The sequence below is a fragment of the Periophthalmus magnuspinnatus genome, chromosome 5 (assembly GCF_009829125.3).
Source record: "Periophthalmus magnuspinnatus isolate fPerMag1 chromosome 5, fPerMag1.2.pri, whole genome shotgun sequence".
Classification (NCBI taxonomy): Eukaryota; Metazoa; Chordata; class Actinopteri; order Gobiiformes; family Gobiidae; genus Periophthalmus; species Periophthalmus magnuspinnatus.
In genome coordinates this window covers 8,272,063-8,292,216 of record NC_047130.1, presented here as the reverse complement: position 1 = coordinate 8,292,216, position 20,154 = coordinate 8,272,063, and the positions used below count along the sequence as shown (strand labels likewise).

General features: G+C 39.2%; 1 long non-coding RNA gene and 1 pseudogene across 1 annotated transcript; one reads left to right on the top strand and one right to left on the bottom strand.

Moving 5' to 3' along the window:
• Positions 1 to 2,079: 2,079 nt before the first annotated feature.
• LOC117370869 (phosphatidylinositol glycan anchor biosynthesis class U protein-like) lies at positions 2,080 to 9,342 on the bottom strand (annotated as a pseudogene).
• Positions 9,343 to 9,882: 540 nt separating this feature from the next.
• Positions 9,883 to 10,277, top strand: LOC117371362 (uncharacterized). The gene is made up of 3 exons (XR_004541442.2): positions 9,883 to 9,968; positions 10,073 to 10,184; positions 10,260 to 10,277. It is a non-coding gene; the product is annotated as an uncharacterized LOC117371362 (long non-coding RNA).
• The last annotated feature ends 9,877 nt before the right edge of the window (positions 10,278 to 20,154 follow it).

Sequence of the window (20,154 nt, the reverse complement as noted above, 5' to 3'; positions counted from 1 at the left end):
ACCAATCACGAGGAAGAAAGTACAAGACTAAAGCAAACCAATAGATTATCATGGCCTAGGTGAGAGCTGTCCCAGATTAATACTGTGAAGAATTGCAATCAAGAGTGTTGCATATCAGTTTGGCTTCGGCAGTGAGACGTTTTGGTCAAATAAAGGCATTTAAACATTTGCAATTTGAATCTTAAGTTGTTCATTCTACAGTTATATTCCCATGTGTCTGATCGGTTTCCATCTTGACACAATATACAAGTCAACAATGCAATATTTGACACATGAATAAAATCAATCTATCATCTTATCTAATCAATACATACAGTGAAAGTGAAAGATAAATAAAATGAGCCATTAAAGCTCCCTGGACAGGAAGTTTTTTTCAGAATGTCCTGTCTCCATTACTTTCAATTTTATATTTTTTATATGGCTTCCAGACTTTGCCAAAAGTATGATTTTAGCAATTATTTCCCTGCTACCCAAACCAGGAAGGTACAAATGGGAAATTATCTCCCACTCTGAGCTCATGTACATGTGTTTAGCTCGGGTAACCCATGGAATCACCCACGTGTGCACCACTGAATGTGCCTATGGAGCAGTATTCTTCACTGATAAAAACTACACTAGGATTAGAGTTGCAATATAACTTTTCCTCTGCTGGATCCACTGGTGCCAACTGCTTGTCTGCCTTGTCAGGAATGTTCCACAGGAGACAAGCACTTACATTTAAATACAAAGCTGTGGCAAACAAATGTTTTTTTTAATCATAATTATTAGTAAATGTTTTAATAAACCCAACATTTATTAATTTATTTTTTAAAGCAACAGTATCAAAACAGCAAACACAAAATAAATCTCTTTACAGTGCAGCAAAATAAATATTACATCATCATTCATTCATTCATTCATTAGCCTTCACAAAAACAAGGGGACATAAATTTGTATTTGAGAAAAAAAATCTAATTAAACAGTACAGTAATTATAGCATAGTAAAATTTGCAACAAGAGCTGTTATTTTGAATTAAAGTGGTTGAATATTATATGTGTTCAAAAATCAATGTTAATACAATCTTAACCATTAGTTCCCCAAGTACCAAAAGACATTATAATTAAGACGAATAAAGGTATATCTTTAAGCATGAAAAATCCATTATTTTTAGGTCAATGTTAAAATTGGGTATTGAAAAGACACATGCAGCTCATTTTAAAATGGTATTTTCCTCATTTTTGTTTACAATAATATTCCAGTTTGGCAGTAAGAAGAAAAAGGGCCTAGAATTATGCAGGACAATTATATTTGATGACAAGGCACACGGTTTTCAAGGTAACTTCTATGATATATTCATTGCTAAAACATAACTTACTTAGATCACCATGTTACCTTTTGTTGTTTTTAAAAATGCTATATCAGCCAAAAACAACACATCATGTTTCATAATTTTTACAGTCCTTTGTCCCTTTGTTCCCCACGCCAAGTCTCTCCTCCTTTAAAGCGCAATTACATTACAATCTGCATGCATTCCACTAATGAAACTACTGCTTATTGCATCAGGTTTGTCTTGTTTTGTGTCTTGTTTCATTGTCGTGTGGGAGTATGGTTACATGGCCTGACCATTGGGTGGGATCATACTGCTAACCGGAAGGAGGGTTCAAATCGTGTCCAGGTGAGATCACAAAATGAATGAAACATGCACGGATGACACCTAAAACCTCATGTTTTTGATGAGGGAATGCTATAACATGGTAGAAAGCTTCATAAAGTAGATTTTGCTTAATACCCTTCTTTAAACAATGTATTAAATCATGTAAGAGACTATAATAAATTGCTGAAATTTGAATATTCGTAACAACATTCCTATGAGTAAAAACGTCCAGTGTTGATTCAAAAGAACTGGTGGAAAACAAAAAAATATTGTGCACACAACTTAGTTTCCAGGAATTATTTCAGCATAAACTGACAACAACAACATCTTGCAAGAAGGAAGGAAGGTTTTCAAAATAAAACCCTGGCATTATATATGTTTATGTAGAGGAAGTTACAAACATGTCAAAGTAAAAAAGTCTACATCCCACATTTTTGTTGGGCTTAATACATTCAGTCTACCAGCATCTTCCACCAACACCGTTCCAGGAGTTTGGTATAATTTCGTCCTGTGTGGTGAAATGCCATTCCCTTACAGGATAATACTCGCCTGTTCTGTCCACTGGCTGGTCTGCTTGGTCAAATGTGACTGAAGAGGTCTTTAAGAGTAATTTTAAAATAAGTGTGGCCTCTGACCCGTCCTTCTTCTTCAGGTAAAGTCCATACGTGAGGTGGTCCTCTCTCCGTAAGAAGGCGTAGAAGTAGTCTGACACCAGGAAAATCTACAAAATGAATAATATAAATAGACAATATTTTATATTACAGTGAATACAGGGGTCACAATGTCTGCCAAAAGACCGCCATGAGATAAAAATCTCATTAAAACATGGTAATGAGAACTTCTGCTCTGAGGCAAGAGCACCAATCGCTGTACCAGGTGTATGAAATAAAACTGATCAATCCAATTAAAAAATATATACATTTTATATATATATATATATATATACTACATAATTTCCCCTCTTTAACACAGTAATGAGCTTAGGATCTCTATTATTTTACTTTAATATTTTGTCTTTCCAGAACTCCCTACAACCGCCTCCATCTAAAGGTGAACGTGTGTGATTAATGAATAAACAGCGAGTTATTTTAAGCCCTCACATCTGTGTAGGTGGCTCCAGAGTGGGAGGAGGGACAGGTACAGAGCTATGTCTCCCACTGTGGGGTAAGATTTAAAGATGGACATCACGGCCAACTGCATGAACATCAGGAACACTGGGTGCTCCCTGATAAAAACAAACAGATTTCAAATTAGCCAATACAACAATGAGTAAAAACTATAAAACAGTAATAAGAAATCATAATCCCTCGTGATTACAACGACAGTAGCTCAGTTGGTAGAGTGTTTGTCCACTGATCTGAAGGTTGGTGCTCTCGACATAAACATCATTGGTTGAGCGGTCAGATCCACTGATCTGGTTGGCGGTGTGATTCTAGCTCACAGAGGGCAAGACACTTAACCCACCTTGCCCTCAGTGTCTGCGTACAGTGTGAATGGGTGAGTGGTAAAGAGTGGTTGTAAAGCGTTTTGAGTGCCTTGAAGGTGGAAAAGCACTATAGAAAAATGTGACCATTTACCATATGATATGGCAATACTAATTAATGCTGCCATATATTTTTTGTGAAATATACCAAAAATAGTCACAGTGACGTAATGACCACGATATTAATGCATCATATTAAGAGAGAAATTTTATTTTTTGTGAGCAAAAGATGAAAATGTTAAAACTGAAACAATAACATAAGTGCAAAGATAAATTAAATACTTATGATATAATCAGCATCAATGGTATAACAAGTATTCTGACATATCTATACAAAGACATTGGATCCTATGGTAGAACAACTATCCCATAGCTGCAAAGTTTCCCTTGAGAAAGACACTTTACCCACTTTAACCACTTCAGCCAGCATTTTCCAACAACACTTTCCACTAGAGATGCTGGGCAACAGTAGCTCAGTTGGTAGAGTGTTTGTCCACCAATTGTTTGTCCACCGATTCACCGATCCAAAGTTTGGTGGTTCAAATCCCGCTCTCAACATAAACATCATTGGTTGAGTAGGTTGGCGGTGCGATTCTAGATGAATGCTGTTGTTGTGTCCTTGGGCAAGACACTTAACCCACGTCGCCCACCCACGTGTACGCTTGTGTGTGAATGGGTGAGTGGTTCCTTGTTGTAAAGTGCTTTGAGTGCCTTGAAAAGCGCTATAGAAAAATGTGACCATTTACCATTAAACCAGCACTAAACAGGAATTGGCTCAAAAGAGCTCAAAACACTTTATCCATTGCATACTGCCATCTGGTGGTCAACATGAAGTTGTTCTCCATCAACACACCTTCAGCAGACAGAATCAGAAGACTTTTATTGCCATAGTTTGTGAACACAGTTCACAAACACAGTTCACAAACTAGGAACTTGCTTCGGTGAAAAAGTGCAACATAAACACACTGAATAAATACAAATAACATACAATACAAATAAGGGCATGCACAAAGTTAAAAAGATATGCTTAAAAAATCAAATGAAATACTTAAAGGGAGAAAATATGTACAACAGCAGCATCAGAACAACAGTGCAAAGTGGCTTATTAAAGTGACCGGTATTATAAAGTGTCCAGTTTAGTGCAAACATTATAAAGTGTTCATGAGACAAACAGCAGAGGGGAAGAAACTGTTCTTATGGCGAGAGGTTCTGGTCCCAATGGACTGTAGCCTCCTGCCAGAGGGAAGTGGCTCAAATAGTCCATGTCCAGGGTGAGAAGTGTCAGCTGCTATACGGCCTGCTCGCCCCCGAGTCCTGAAGACGTACAGGTCCTGTAGAGATGGAAGGCTGCAGCCAATCACCTTCTCAGCAGAGCACAGAGTCTCTGTCTGTCCCTGGCAGTGGCCCCAGCGAACCACACAGTGATGGAGGAGGTGAGGATGGACTCAATGATGGAAGTGTAAAACTGCACCATCATGTGGACTGGCAGCTTGAGTTTCCTCAGCTGCCGCAGGTGGAACATCCTCTGCTGGGCTTTCTTGATGAGGGAGCTGATGGTCGGCTCCCACTTGAGATCCTGGGTGATGCAGGTGCCCAGGAAGCGGAAAGAGTCCACAGTGGTGATGGGGGAGTTCGTCAGGGTGAGGGGAGGCAGGGGGGCTGTGACTTTCCTGAAGTCCACAATCATCTCCACTGTCTTCTGGGCGTTGAGCTCCAGGTTGTTGCTGCTGCACCAGGACACCAGCCGGTCCACCTCCCTCCTGTAGGCAGACTCATCGCCGTCCGAGATGAGTCCGATGAGGGTGGTGTCATCCGCAAACTTAACCAGTTTGACGGAGTCGTGGCTGGAGGTGCAGCAGTTGGTGTACAGGGAGAAGAGCAGGGGAGAAAGTACACAGCCCTGTGGAGATCCTGTGCTGATAGTCCGAGTGTCTGAGACATTCTTCCCCAGCCGCACGCGCTGTCTCCTGTTCGTTAGGAAGTCAGTGATCCACCTGCAGGTGGAGTCAGGCACGTTGAGCTGAGCGAGCTTGTCCTGGAGCAGAGCAGGGAGGATGGTGTTGAATGCAGAGCTGAAGTCCACAAACAGGATCCTGGCGTAGGTTCCCGGGGAGTCCTGATGCTGGAGGATGAAGTGAAGGGCCAGGTTAATGGCGTCGTCCACAGACCGATTGGCTCTGTAGGCAAACTGCAGAGGGTCCAGGAGGGGGGAGGTGAGGGACTTGAGGTGGTGCAGGACCAGGCGCTCAAATGACTTCATGACTACAGACGTCAGCGCCACAGGTCTGTAGTCATTAAGTCCAGTGATCCCGGGCTTCTTGGGGACGGGGACAATGGTGGACAGCTTGAAGCAGGCTGGGACGTGACATGACTCCAGGGAGGTGTTAAAAATGTCTGTGAAGACAGGAGCCAGTTCCTCAGCACAGTGTCTAAGGGTGGAAGGAGAGACACCGTCTGGGCCCGTTGCCTTACGGGGATTCTGCTTCCTGAAAAGCTTAGTCGGGGATGGTGAGGGAGGAGGGGGAGGGGTGTGAAAACGTCAAACCTCGCATAAAAGCCGTTTAACTTTTCTGCTAGTTGTTTGTTGTCCACGGCGGGAGGGGCTTTGGGCCTGTAGTTGGTGATTTGCCTAAGCCCTCTCCAGACAGAAGCAGAGTCGTTGGTGGAGAATTGCTGCTCCAGACATGTATTGTACTTTGCTTTAGCCTTTTCCACCTCTTTGCTAAAGGCATACTTGCAACGCCTGTAGCCCTCACGATCTTCTGCCCTGAAAGCCATCTCCTTTTCCCTCCTCAGATGTCTCAGTCTGGGTGTGAACCAGGGTTTGTCGTTGTTAAAAGTCACCCTGGTGCATGATGGAACGATGCTGTCCTCACAGCAGGTTTGGAGAGTTTCACTAAGCTGATGAACTTGTGGTTCTTCTACAAATGACAAACTTTTGTCACTTGTAGAAAAAGAACCACAAGTTTTACTTAAGAGTACAGTTACACTGTTATATAATACATAATAAGTAGGAGTAAAAGTCTTAAAAACTTCTGACATTTATATATTGGCATTTGTCCTGAAGTGATTCTGTCAGTTGTCATATTGTTGAGGGTGAAGTACATGACTTACTTGAGTTTGATGGAGAGAGGAATGGTGTAGAAGAAGACATTGATTTGAAAATCACAGAGGAAGAACAGCCTTAAGTGTTCGAACATCTCAGTGAAAAAATACCAGAAGAGGCCGATGTTTGGAGTCAGGTCTGGAACAGACAAACTGTGGATTAGAGAGAAGAAATGAATGCAAGAATAAAATCAAATAATGGCCTTATCTGAGTGCAATTCTTATATTTTTTACATCAAGTAGCACATATTTGGAAAATATTGACTTTCAAAGAACTAAACAGAGAACAAAATAATAGCTGTTCATTGCCATATGTTTTTATTCATGACATAAATCAGGACATGATCTTCCAGTGAACTGCTCAGGTATCAGTGTTTCCTACTGTTTTCTGTAAACATTTAGAAAGCAATGCAGCATAATTCTCTATATAGTCTTCTTGCTGAGTCAATTTGATACTAAAAACATTCAAAATGTGTGGAATTGAATGTAACAAAAATCATGTAGAAAAAACTCTGTAAACTTACATGAATCCATAGACAGATGGTATGTAGTCCCAGGAGCCCAGCAGAAAGAAAGAGAGGCAGATGATAACGAACAGACTGCCCAGGTAAATGAGAGGTACTGAACCATGAACCACCAAAAACTGGCCCAGCGGTAGTTCACTGGAATGTACAGCCGCTGGGGAGGGACAGGATGGAGTTCCAGATGATTAGGGAGGTCAATCTCAAATGTTAGTGTGAAAAATTGATTAAATAGCAATTGTTGATTTAGAGATGGGCAAAATTAGAATATCAAGTATATCATATTTTATTAAAAGAAAACATTTAAAACGCAGGACAAAGAACGCACTTGCAATTTAATATTTCAAGTAATGGTATAAAGTGCTATTTCTGCACTTTTGTTATAAATTTTATATCACATAGAGCTCAACCATGACCACCCATCCCCTGGTTCCAGAAATGAATTTCCCATTCATTTTTTCCATAGACTAAAAAAATATATATATATTAGAAGTTTGAAAGCTTGCTCAGGGATACTCAGCTCTGTGGTGACTAATGGCCACAAGAACTGTCACTTTATTTAAAATCTGTTTCTGAAATTTTATAAACTGCAAAGTTATTAAAGCATTTCGCAGAATCTTGTGTTTTAAATGTGCTTTTTGAAGGTAAAACTACCGCATTATGGATATTAGTTACCACGTAGCTGGTTAGCCTTCGCGATGACTTTGAACTCTTAATATTTGAATTTTTTCCAAAATTCACCTTGAAAAATGAAAGGAAAATTTACTTCCAGAAATGGCACAGACTTGTTGAGCTCCATTAGTTTAGCACATTTTGGAGTTTATCTGATATTTATTTTCTTAGCTGATATGTTTTTTTCTTGCTGTTGTGGCTGATATATTGGCAATATCTATATCAATATGTTAAAATCTAAAGCAAGTCCCAAGTCAGGGGCTTTTTCCAACAAGTGAAAAAAAATAAATAATCCCCAATATCCTGATAATGACACATTATATTACATTGCTACACTAGCTTATCAAAGCAGGCCAGATAAGAGTCTTGCCCAAAGACACAATGGCAATAAACATATACATGCAATAATTGTGTTAAATAATTTAATAATTTACAATAAATTAACCATTGCTGAATAAATTGGTTCAATATTAGTCCTTATAATTATAATATAATATTATCATATAGTTAATACATTTTGTGCTTATAAAACATAGAGGAGCCTACCTGCATTATGTAGAGCATGGCTGGAGCACAGAGAGTGATGGGGTAGATGGACTGATACGTGGCCAGGGCCAGAAATATGGCACTCAACATGGTATTTTCTGTTCAACAAAAAGAATTTCATTTTGAATTAGACTGGGAGTGTTTAATTTAAATATTTGTGTATAAGATGAGCACATACTTTTAATAGTGCAGAGGAAGAAAAGGCCCAGGACGGCATTGTTGAGTCCACATGTGGATTTGGCAACACAGCACAAAATGGTGAAAGGGTTCAACATGTAACTGCAAACAGACAATGACAAAGAAATCAGGAAATATTTTCTTTTTTAATAATGATAGAAAGATTGTGGTGATTCATTAAGACTCTACTTACACCATGGCGACCTTGAGAGGAATATAATACATTTGCGTGGGGCTCCGGACCAGCTCTAGACAGTCCATGGGATAACAGTGCCTCCAGCTCAAATCTTTGCTTTTTCAACTAAAGAGAGGATATCTTTCTATTAGTAATAAACCATTACCACATTAATGAGAATGTAAGTTAATGTGTTTGGCTTGGAAATATCATGTGTTGAAAAGACTTTAAACGAAAGGAAGCAATGGAGTAGCAACTATAAAGGTTTCTTCACAAACTGTCACTTAACATCGTTTTGATAGCTGTTCTACTGAGGTGGTGAGATGATATTTTCTAACAGTAGATATATTTGCTGTATCATTGTCATAATTTGGACATTTTAAATCGCAATACTGATCTAAAATAATTTAATAAAAGAAACAAGTCCGCTGTCTTCCATGTTAGAAACCTGGGGCCAGATATCGCCATAAAGGTCATCACAACAAAAAAGTTACTATGTGCCGCTATGGAATCCTACACCTATCGATTAAGAAAATACAATTTTATAACAAAGTAAACGCAGGGCAATGGCTGTGTACCACATTGGAGTAATGACATCTTGAATACAAGGGTATACAAATGACTCAAGCATGCATGACTCATGCTAAATACTCGTTTGAGAGTGTCAATGAGAAGATAAACAACTATAATATGGTTAAAAGCCCTGAAAATAATAGGGCACATTATTTGTATTGTTATTGGCCTTTTGACCAAGTCTAGAAATGATTTATGGACTTAAAAACTATGCTATTAAAATGTAGGCTATCTCTTTTTTCCTTCAAATGAGGAAGACCTAAATTCAACACTCATTCCACCCCCTAAAAAGTTATATTTCGCCTAATTCCCTCCTTCTCTGTGCCACTATCATCCCACACTGCCTAGGGACCACAGCAGAGGACACCAACTCATGAAAAGGACCCAGACACCTTTGCGCAAAGAGCAGCCCAGATGATGTCTTTTGCTCGCCTGTCTCCTTAGAGAAGAAGACATGGTCAGTGCTCCTGAACTTTGCTGCGTCCACCTTAGGCTCGTCCCGTTTGTTTTAGTGCAGCTACTGCTGCTCCTCTATTTCTGTGACTCAGTCTCAATTTCAAGACTGCAGAAGAGCGTGTAGTCTTGAGTGGATCCTGGGAAGTCATTTTGATTATCTGATTTTTTTGGCAATGCATCCAGGTAAGATTAAATCAGGGGGGTTCAAAAGTATCTAAATTATCTTTATTTACCCCCATTTTTACAAGGGATAGCCAATTAAAAATTAATGCCACAAGTTCTGTTTTATTTATCATGTTTAGAGAAAGTGTCAGCAGTCACCTCCAGTCTCTCTCTCTAAAATCTTCATATCAGGCCAGAAATCTAGGGATAATAATGTACTCAGCCTTGAACTTTAACACTTTAACAGCCACATCAAATCGATAACATTTGCAGCTTGCAACGGCCTGCTCACTGGCCTCTCCAAAGGAGCGGTAAGATTGCTGCAGTACATCCAGAACACTGCTGCTCGGGTCCTGACTAGAACCAGGAAGTAGTGTGGGAGAAGCATCCATACAACAGAGAATACCTGGGCTTCTACGCATTAGACAGCCATCTTTTGTCCCCTAATGTCCATGGTCTTCTAGGTAATTACATTATTACAGTGACTGATGAAGAGTATGCCTTCTGCAGAGCCAATATGTTAATTCTCAGAGCTTTATACGCATCTACTCTGCACTTTTGTCCTCAGTTCAGTTTTATCACAGCATTGAGTTTGAAGTGTCCAACCTGCGTCCAGGAGAATCCCCAGAAAAACTAGATGCCACCATGTTTGTGAAAGTACACCAGGTCAATGTGACCAGGTAAAAAATGGTTTCACAGCAGTTGAACTAATTTCATTCTTGCATTATTAACAAAATTTGCATCTTGTTTTACAGAGGTTGGCAGAGAGACTTATGAATGGAGTGAACGTCCCCTGCTGGTTCATCCACAACAACGGCACAGGTTTCATTGATGGAGAAGCAGATGACTACATTGTGTTGGATCTTTTCAAGACTTTTTAAATTCAGTTTAAAAGCAATTCAGATCACCAGTACTAGAGACAAGCAAGCAAATTTCTGTAATTTTAGTATAGAAAATGTAAACTAAAGCTAAATGCATCTGTAAAAATATTGTTGAAATGATTAATGTTATTTGTTTATGTTTTATTTATTATTTAGTCATTATTATTGTTTAGAAAATAGGCTTGACAGTCTAAAAATGAATTGATATTTATGTTTGAGCTGCAGAAAAGTGGAGCTTACTTAAGGGACTGAAATACTACAAAAGAGTGATTTCTTACTTTGAGTTGGGTCGTGGCCTGTTGGCATGACCTGCTTGTCTCCATGGAGATAGTAAAGCTAAGTTCACTGCTTGATTATTTGCTAACAATGACTATGGTTACATGCACACTCAAAATCTGGTTATTATCTTCACATTGGTGGAGTTAAAACACTGAAATGATCTGATTTCTTCATGTTCACGGTCCCTCTAATTACTCACATCAGACTTTATTATTTTCATGTCGTGTAAGTAATGTTGAAGTTATATTATCAGATGCAACTGATAACACTGCATACAACAGCTCCTCCTACTGGTCAGCTATCCTTTATTCTCACAGGAAGGCTATAGGCTACAGGAAGATTTTTCCACTCACATGTCTGCTGTTTTATTTCACATGTCTGTTGTTTGAACATCCTTACCTGCACTGAAATTCACATATAAAGGTGTTACCTCTCTGAGCTAAGGAGACCAAATTGCTAGCCAGAATGCCCCAAGTGCAAATTGTAGGGCTTGGACTTCAAACAGTATTTAAGTGTTGTTACTCCATTGCTCTGGGCCCACTGCTACCAGAAACACTGTCAGTAGTGTGACTGTTTACCGACGCAAATGTAATAAACCAACATAGACAGTCTTCTTGTATGTTTTGGCTTTATTATGAGCTTTAAATTTGGGTGTACTCATAAGTATATTAGCACTTATTTAGGATTTTATTGTTGTGGGGACTTCATGTGTGGATAATATTTTGAATTTCATTGTACTTCATTGTAATGGATGGAGAATTGGCAACAAAGAAGTTCTGATTTGTTTGTGGCTGACTAAGAAGTTTCTGTTTTAATTGGAAGAAGCAAGGAGATTTGAGAAAAAAACTTATGTACTGTATATCAGTGTATGCAGGATTATATGGACTCAGCTTGTCCAGGTACACCTACAACAGCAAGAGCAGCACTACAGGAATACCACCATTTGTATAGTCATCACATCCAACATATATGGTCTTTACAATCATAGAATTTCAAAACCAAAACAAATGACAGTTGTATCGTAGTAGAGGTGTGCCAAATATTCACACACTGATATATTGTGCTATAGAGGGTGATACAGTGAACTTGTTTGTTTAATGCACTCGCTATATTCACCACCGTTTGGACTATTAAAAGAAGAATACTTGCTTGTTCAGGTGATACATAACGTGCAACATGCAGTATCAACTATTGAAAACAACTGAAATGAATCAACGACCACATGTTTTGCCGGATCAGGATTTTGTAGGTCCACGTTGTAGAATGTGCTGAGGTCATTTAAGATGGGGGCGCTGGAAGGGAGATTTATGTTAATCCACAAATATCAAATGTTTTTATTATCTGTTTGGCTCCACAAACTTGCCATATTAATGTTATGGCTTCAAGTAATTTCAGCTGACCAAAATCTGTACTAAAGTGTTTGGGTTTGAATAATGGCACCACTTTCTGAAGCAATGAGTTAAACAAATCACTTTACCCTTGTTTAGAAGACATTTCACTTTTTTTGTTTTTAGTTTTATGTGGATAGACCCTGTATTAACCATAAACCAGGTCAACAAATCTGCATTGCCATTACATAGAATTCTGACCTGTCTTCCAACTCCATTTTAAGCCACAGACACAACAATATTGATTTGGCACATGAACTCAACACAACCTAGTGTATTGTGTGATTCCCAGGCTTGTACCATAGTATGTTTTATGATGGTCACATACCCATATAGTTACAATTCATAATATTCATATGCAAGTTTAGAAATGTTTTTAATAACATGCAAATAAAAAGAAAAATACACAAAGACTGCTTGTTGTTTTCTGATGAGATACAAAGTTCTGAAGAAATAGTAAAATGATTATATATTTATAATTTTATACACTAAAAACAATAAACTGTGTTGGTATAAGTGGGGTCGGGGTTATGGGGGCAAGCATGATAACTGATCCTCTGCTGCCTCACTATGGTCTGGTGGTATGGTATAGTAAAATAAGGTTGTTCAATTCCACTAAATGTATAAAGTTTGAGATCAGAGGGGCTTCAGTGCATATACACTAAAATGTACAATACTTCTTGAGCAATGTCCTTTTATTTAATGTATTTACTTTTAATGATCTGTATTTTTGTCTTGGTAAATGAGTCTATATTGTGTTTATGCCATAAATAAATAGGACATCATACACAATGTTTTTGTACTGAAGAATTAATCAGCATGAAATAATTACCTGTATATTTGACTTTGTCTCTTATCTGATGGACATGTGGACATATGAAATTTAAAATCAAAATCTTACATAAGTTCCTTTAATCTTACTATTGCATATAGATGACATTGTCTTTAAATGCTGCATCAGTACTGTCCACAGTGCTCTCTGGCCCAGGTTTCACAGTTTCAAATGTAGCAGTGGCGTAGATGGTCTTCAGTGCAGTTTCTGAACCACGCTGCAGAGTGCGCTCCTGTATCTCGTCATAGCAGTGCTCCTCCATAAAAATAAGTTATGGACAATATAAGCAAATACACAATCGTTGTTTATTTAGCCACAGAATGCCTAATCAAAAAAAGTAAAAGGTGCACTATGTAATTTTTCTGCTGGGGGTCTGCCACCTACTTCTTCTGCAGAGATGTTATTGCTTTCCCTTGCATGTTCCACACTATAGCATTGCACTTGCATTTATTTAACTAAAGTGAGTTTTTATTGCTTTCTAAATCCCTTGAAAATCACGCAGTCATTCTACAGGCTGGAGTAGTTCACATAACAGTACATACTTGTTAAGTCCATGAACAATTCTGTAACACAGGACTTGGGCAAAATTTCACAGGCAGGACAATGAACTGTCCCTGTACCCAATTTTGTCCATGGATATGAGAAAAATTAGTTTTACACCACTGCAGGTTACAATGCACACACCAGATGTCTTCAGTGACTCCTCACTTCCTGTGCCACCAGGACTTTCACACCCCTTTTGGGTGAAAACAGAAACTGTATACATTGAAATGAATGGTGATGCCATCAGCTTTCAATCAATAATCAATAAACCAATAATCAAACACACATTGAATGTGCTTGTATTGCATAAGACGTCCACTCTGTGGAGGTGTTCACCCGGGGAAGAGGGAAACTAGCTCCAATCAGATGTTATTTTCTCTGAAACAAACCGTTTATCGTCTTTTGGCAGTGATGTCATATATCCACGAGAAAGAGCGGTTGTTTTTCCATGCTTCCAGTGGCTGATTCTCAATATATTTTATGACAAAAAAGAGAAAAGATCTGACAATTTGTATCTACCACCATTGATTGAAAAGGCATGTTTTCACTCAAAAATGGGTGGGGACTCCGCACAGCAGCAAAAGTGGCTGTATGTTAAAGACATCTATTCAATCGCACAATGTGAGTTTGGGAATAACTGGGAACATTTCAAAATATAAAATGCACAGTGTCAGCAGAGCTTAAGATAACTCCTCTGTGGGGCTGCAAAATTAATCACAATTGGACCAAAAATGCTAACTGAAAGGACAACCATTCAATTAACATTAATTGAAAAATCGTAAGGGTGGAGTACTATAATTTCCTCCACAAATAATAAAATCTCCTGTCTTATTCTGCATAAAAACTGCTACCCCTGTAGTTTAGATGTGCACCATCATGTTCATAAAAGTAATTCTTGTATTAGCGTGTCAGTTTATATTTTAGTTTTTTGTCAATTCTCCTTTTGTCAATGTTACAAAAACTGCAATTAGAAATGTTATTTAGACCAGTCTCCACTTCTGTGTAGTCTCAGAACTGAAGAACTGACAACGTCTCATTCTAAAAATTGATCTAGTCAGTCTAATTAAGCCTTCTCTTGCTTTGGGTACAGTAACACTCTCCTAGCTGTACTCTACTGTGCTGCTAGTTACATTAGTGGTCAAATTTTATATAATCATACTAACCTCTTGGATAGCTAGCGTTGGTTTTGCGGAAAAACAATGTTCTGAAAAAGGAAATGCCAAAGATTAAATTAAAAATACTATACAACATTCTATTACAATTATATATACATTTTGAAGACATCATGACAGCGTAAATACATACTTTTATGTAGGCAGAGGGCGAGGACGAGCAGTAGAATGATTACACAGACCACGATTACAATAATTATAATATTCAAAGGATCTGTAAAAGATATTGAAAAACAGTTTATTAATTTCCTTATAAACTTTAAAATGCTCTATGTAACTTGTCTTGTTGGGGTTCAGCCATTTGCTTGTCCCTATGGAGATGTTACTGCTTTGCCTGGAATGTTCCACAGTATGGCATTTACACTGAGTGCAAGTGCAGTGTAGTTCTGGATGCTCTTGGGTCCCTAAGACTTAAAAAGTCATTAACATTAATGTACCCTGCTCACTGACCTGTGACCTCTGCGCCCTGCCGCACTGACCTCTGCACGCTGCCACACTGACCTCTGACCTCTGCACTCTACCACACCGACCTCAGCAGGATGCAAGTGCAGGTCCGGGTAAGACATGGGTCTGCCGTAAGAATTGGTGAGGGGTCTATTTTTGAGTTGACGTAACTCAGAGTAGCATTGGCTATCCAAGTGATTGAGTTGCAACAGGCAGAGATATAGGGAATTTCAAATCTTTGTCAAGGGCGGGTGCTTGGCAATGAACTGTCAAACAAGACCAGAATGAAGAGCCTGATGGCAGCAGCTACAGAGAGAGGGGATATAGTTTTTCAATAGAAATTGAATAGAAAGAGAGGTGATGGAGCTGAATCGCACCTATGTTCACTTCATTTTTGGAACCATAGCGGCAGCTAGTGGGCATGCTATGCCCACTTATATACAGTCTGTGAGAGTGGGCATGCCTCGCCACAGACCTGACCTGTTATCTGACCTGTTTCTCTTCATAGAGATAGATGAGTTACTGTACATGCTATACCACATTCCCCTGGCTTCACCAGAAAAGTTACATAGTGCACTCGCTCTCTGATACTAGAGCTCCTCCACTTGAGGCAATCTAGTCAATCTACATTCCTACCCTCACCTATGGTCTTGAGCTTTGGGTAATGACCGAAAGGACAAGATTGCGGATACAAGCGGCCAAAATGGGTTTCCTCCGCAGGGTGGCTGAGCATAAAAGGGTGAGGAGCTCATTCACACAGGAGGAACTCGGAGTAGCTGAGGTGGCTTGGGCATCTGCTCAGGATGCCTCCTGGACACCTCCCTAGGGAGTTGTTCTGAGGCCCTGGGGAAGACCCAGGACACGCTGGAGAGACTATGTCTCTCGGCTGGCCTGGGAACGCCTTGGTGTCCCACTGGAGGAGCTGGAGGACATGTCTGGGGTGAGGCAAGTCTGGGAGTCCCTACTTAGACTGCTGCCCCTGCGACCTGGCCCCGGATAAACGGAAGAAAATGGATGGATGGACTCTCTCCGTTTCTGTCTCTTACGTGTGACCACGTAATCCAGATCACTATATTTAGATTAAAGTTACACTATGATCTTGAACTTTCTTGGAGAGACAAACAGTCCAAGTTGCAGGTCAGATCTGGGGAGGTATGAGGTAAGAATGTTTTGTTTTTCAAGTGTGTGGGTGTGTGTGTGTTTGGCAATAAAGTATTGTAATAAGCATATTTAATACATTTTGTATACATTGTACATTTTGGGCGCTATAATCTGGAAATTGTGATGAAAGATGGCTCAAACATGCACAAATCACTCTAGATATTAATTTGAGAAGGTAAATGAGAAGGGGGAACATAGTTAAAAGCTCTGAAAAGTTGATTTAGCAGGTCTGCTTTAATGCAAGCTTAACTCACCTGTATTTTGTGGTGACTGTGTGGGTTCTGTAGATGACTTGGTGTACCCTATGGAATATGTAAGAAATCAAATTATTTAAGAACATTTGTCAATAAAAAAGTCAATATTAGGTTTCATTGGTCAGCGTTGTGAGATTAATTCCAAGCTCAGACCAGACTCATCATTTGTGATTGAAGTACAGAGCAGTGGGCATGTGCCGGTGGTGATGAAAACAGGGTTTGATCAGCAATACGGCGTCTTGAAAATAAGTGATTAAAGATTGCTCAAACATGTTCAGATTACTCCAAATACAATTTTGGATGAGTAAATGAGAAGAGGAAACAACTATAACTGAAAAGTCGATTTTGCAGAATAAGTCTGCTTTGGTGCAAACTTAACTCACCTGTATTGTGTGGTGTGGGTTCTGTAGATGACTCGGCATCCTCTACGGAAGATGTAAGAAATAAAATAATTTCATAACATTCGTATATTTTTTAAGGTTTCACTGGCCAACATTGTGAGATCAATATCAAACTCAGACAATTTTTATAGTGTTGGAGAACAGGTATGATGTTTTTTGCTAAATTTAGCTATGCATATATGTTTGGTTTTTTTGTTTTTTTATATATATAAATAAAATAATACTCACCCACATCCAACAAAAGTATGTTGAAGAAAGAGAGTTCCTTTTCGTTATTCATTTTGGTGCAAACCGCAAACCAATAAAATCCACTGTCTTCTGCTGTCACATTATGTATGGTCATGGTTACAATCCCGTTTCCGCTGTCTTGTAGTGAAAGCCTGGGATTATCTGTGCTGGTTTGTCTTTCACAGGTTGTAGTATCTTCTCCTTTATACACAAAACATATCTTTGGAACACCAGCCCCATTAGGGCACTGAAGTTTCAACTCTATACAGGCACTGAAGTTCTGTCCAGTTGTGAGGCATGTTGGTGTAAAATCCACACCTACAGGGGAGGAGATATTATTAAAGAAGACCTATTTCGCTTGTGATATACCGTACATTTCGGACTACAGAGCGCACCTCAATATAAGCCGCACCAGCTAAATTTGAAAAGAAAATCTATTTTGTACATACATAAGCCGCTCCTGAATATAAGCCGCAGGTTTTCATATTGTAACATGAGATATTTACACAGAAAGACGGTGCACCGACACCTGCCTGAAAATTGGCACCAACACGACATCAACACGGGATGAACACACCTGCAGGTTTAGAAAATAAAGCTGCACCAACACGGAAAATCTGCATTTATTTCCTCTGAAAACTTTTGTCGTCTTTTTACATTGACCAAGTTGGATTCATTGATGCCGAGCTCACGTGCAGTGGCTCTATTTCAGGGGTCGGCAACCCGCGGCTCCGGAGCCGCATGCGCCTCTTTCAGCCTTATACTGCGGCTCTGCGTGGCTTGGGAAAATACATTTTAAGTATTTAATTGAAGTGTATTTTATGTGTGTTAGCTCTTTTTTTATTGTAGTTTAAATTGGAAGATTATTATGATCTTAAAATAAAATTATATTTTCTTATTTTTCGTTGCTCAAAATAAGCGTCACACTCGCGGAACAATGTTCAAAACAAACACCGCTCACGTCTCACGTCTCACAGACACAGACACAGCTCACAGTCCTGCGTAAAGAGCCCTGATTTTCAGACGCTGTGCGCACAGGGGTCAGGAGCAACTTTCGCCCGTCCCTAGTGACACACTAATAAGCTCGTCCGTAGATGTATCATGAAAATCCTGCTGGGAATCGCCACAGAAATCTATTTGATGTAGTAGCAAGTTTATTATCTGCTCTTGTCTCCGCGATGACGTATCACGTATAACACATCAGACACGATGCACAAATGTAGAGCCACAAGCGAGTGAAAATGAGCCAAAACAAAAGTCTTTGGAGAGCTTTTAACAAAGGGGAAAAGGACAACTGAGGAGCCAGAAGAGGAGACTACGACCTCCAAGAAAAAGAAGGATAAATTTAACAGACTATACCTACTTAAAATCTGGGTTTGTCGCTGCAGGTGACTCACACGTACAGTCCGCTCTGCGTAACATGCGGGAAAAGCAAATGAGGCAATGAAACCTTCAAAACTGCTTTGGCACATGGAGAATAAGCACCTGGGATTAAACGATACACCTTTGGAGTTTTTTTTTTTTGAAAGAAACTGCGGAGCAGAGTAGACATAATCACATAATCAGCGCAAAGATCACACTGATGCAGCGGATTGATGAGTTGTATTTTTTTATGCACTTAAGTTATTTTTGCCATATTTATCTGCCACGTGTAGAAGGCTTGTCCGTGAAAATAAAACCTACATTATTCCGTTACATTATTATTATACAGTGTTATCTTCATTTTAGATGTCCAAAAGTATTTGCGGCTCCCAGTGTTTTATTTTACGTGGAAAGTGGGTCCAAATGGCTCTTTGCGTGTTAAAGGCCGACCCCCGCTCTATTTCCTTCTTTATCTTAAAAACTGCATCATATCCATTTCATGATGCGCAAAATGATCGTTCAAAATCAAAACTAGTGAATTCTTCAGAGCAGAATCTTTCCCCACGTCTGTCTCACTTTTACGTTTACAGCTTGAGAGCGCCCCCCAGGGGCTGTTATCCAGTAAAATTCTATAAATAAGCCGCACTGCTGTATAGGCCGCAGGGTTCAAAGCGTGGAAAAAAGTCGCGGCTTATAGTCCAAAATTTACGGTTAGTTATAATCTATAACACCGGTATATGATGATATCACTGTAAATGTCATAACAAGCAGGTGAACCGAGGATATGTTTACAGTGTGTGAGGGTTTTGTTGTTTTGTGAAAATCTTGTGATTTGGACTTTCTATGAAAAGAGAATTGTCAAGACCCAGCAAATGCTCAATCTATTGTTTATCAGCCCACCCTCAAGATCACAGTTTTAAATCTCTTTAATAAAGATATATTGCTTCCTTCCTAAGTAGCTTACTCATAGTTGGAATTTAAGTGATTTGTGCATTTTAATTGATTAATGTTTGAGTAATTCTGTATTGTCCTGTACTTGACCCACATCTCTGTACTTGGTTGCAATTATTCAAAATATTTAGCCACTGGGTCATACATACAGGGTTAAAAAATGTCATGTAACTATTTTTTGACAATAAAATATGTTGCATAATTGACTATTGACTGCTTGTTACATTAAAATGTCACTATAAAGAGGTGGGGCCTATCAGTTCTGCTGTTGGTGGACCTGCTCTATTATTAAAGGCATTGTACCTGATTGTTTCTGTCTTAAAAACATGATTAAAAAAAAGAGTTAATTTTAATCTGTTTGCAGTAACAGTAAGTAATGCATAAGTTAAGTGGAGTTATTCCTCACTTAACTTATGCATTTGTGCATCCTAAACATGTACTGCAATGAGTTTATAAGCGCTTTTCACAACTTTAAGAGGCCTGAGCAAAGCTTTCCACCACATTAATGCTAACAACAACTAACATGCATGGAGGACTGTAAGGACAGACAGGAGTTTTGAAGCCTCGTCTCCTGTTTAACCTTCGCTGCTTGACACTGTTGCGTACCAGCATACTGTATCTGCCTCACTATTTAGAGAATATGCACAACCATGTTCCAAATCAACGGCTGGATCCTTCAGCATCTACAGTTTAAATCTAGTTGGGTCACGATCGGCATGACCAGGCTGTCCTACTTCACACAGCCCAGAAATGC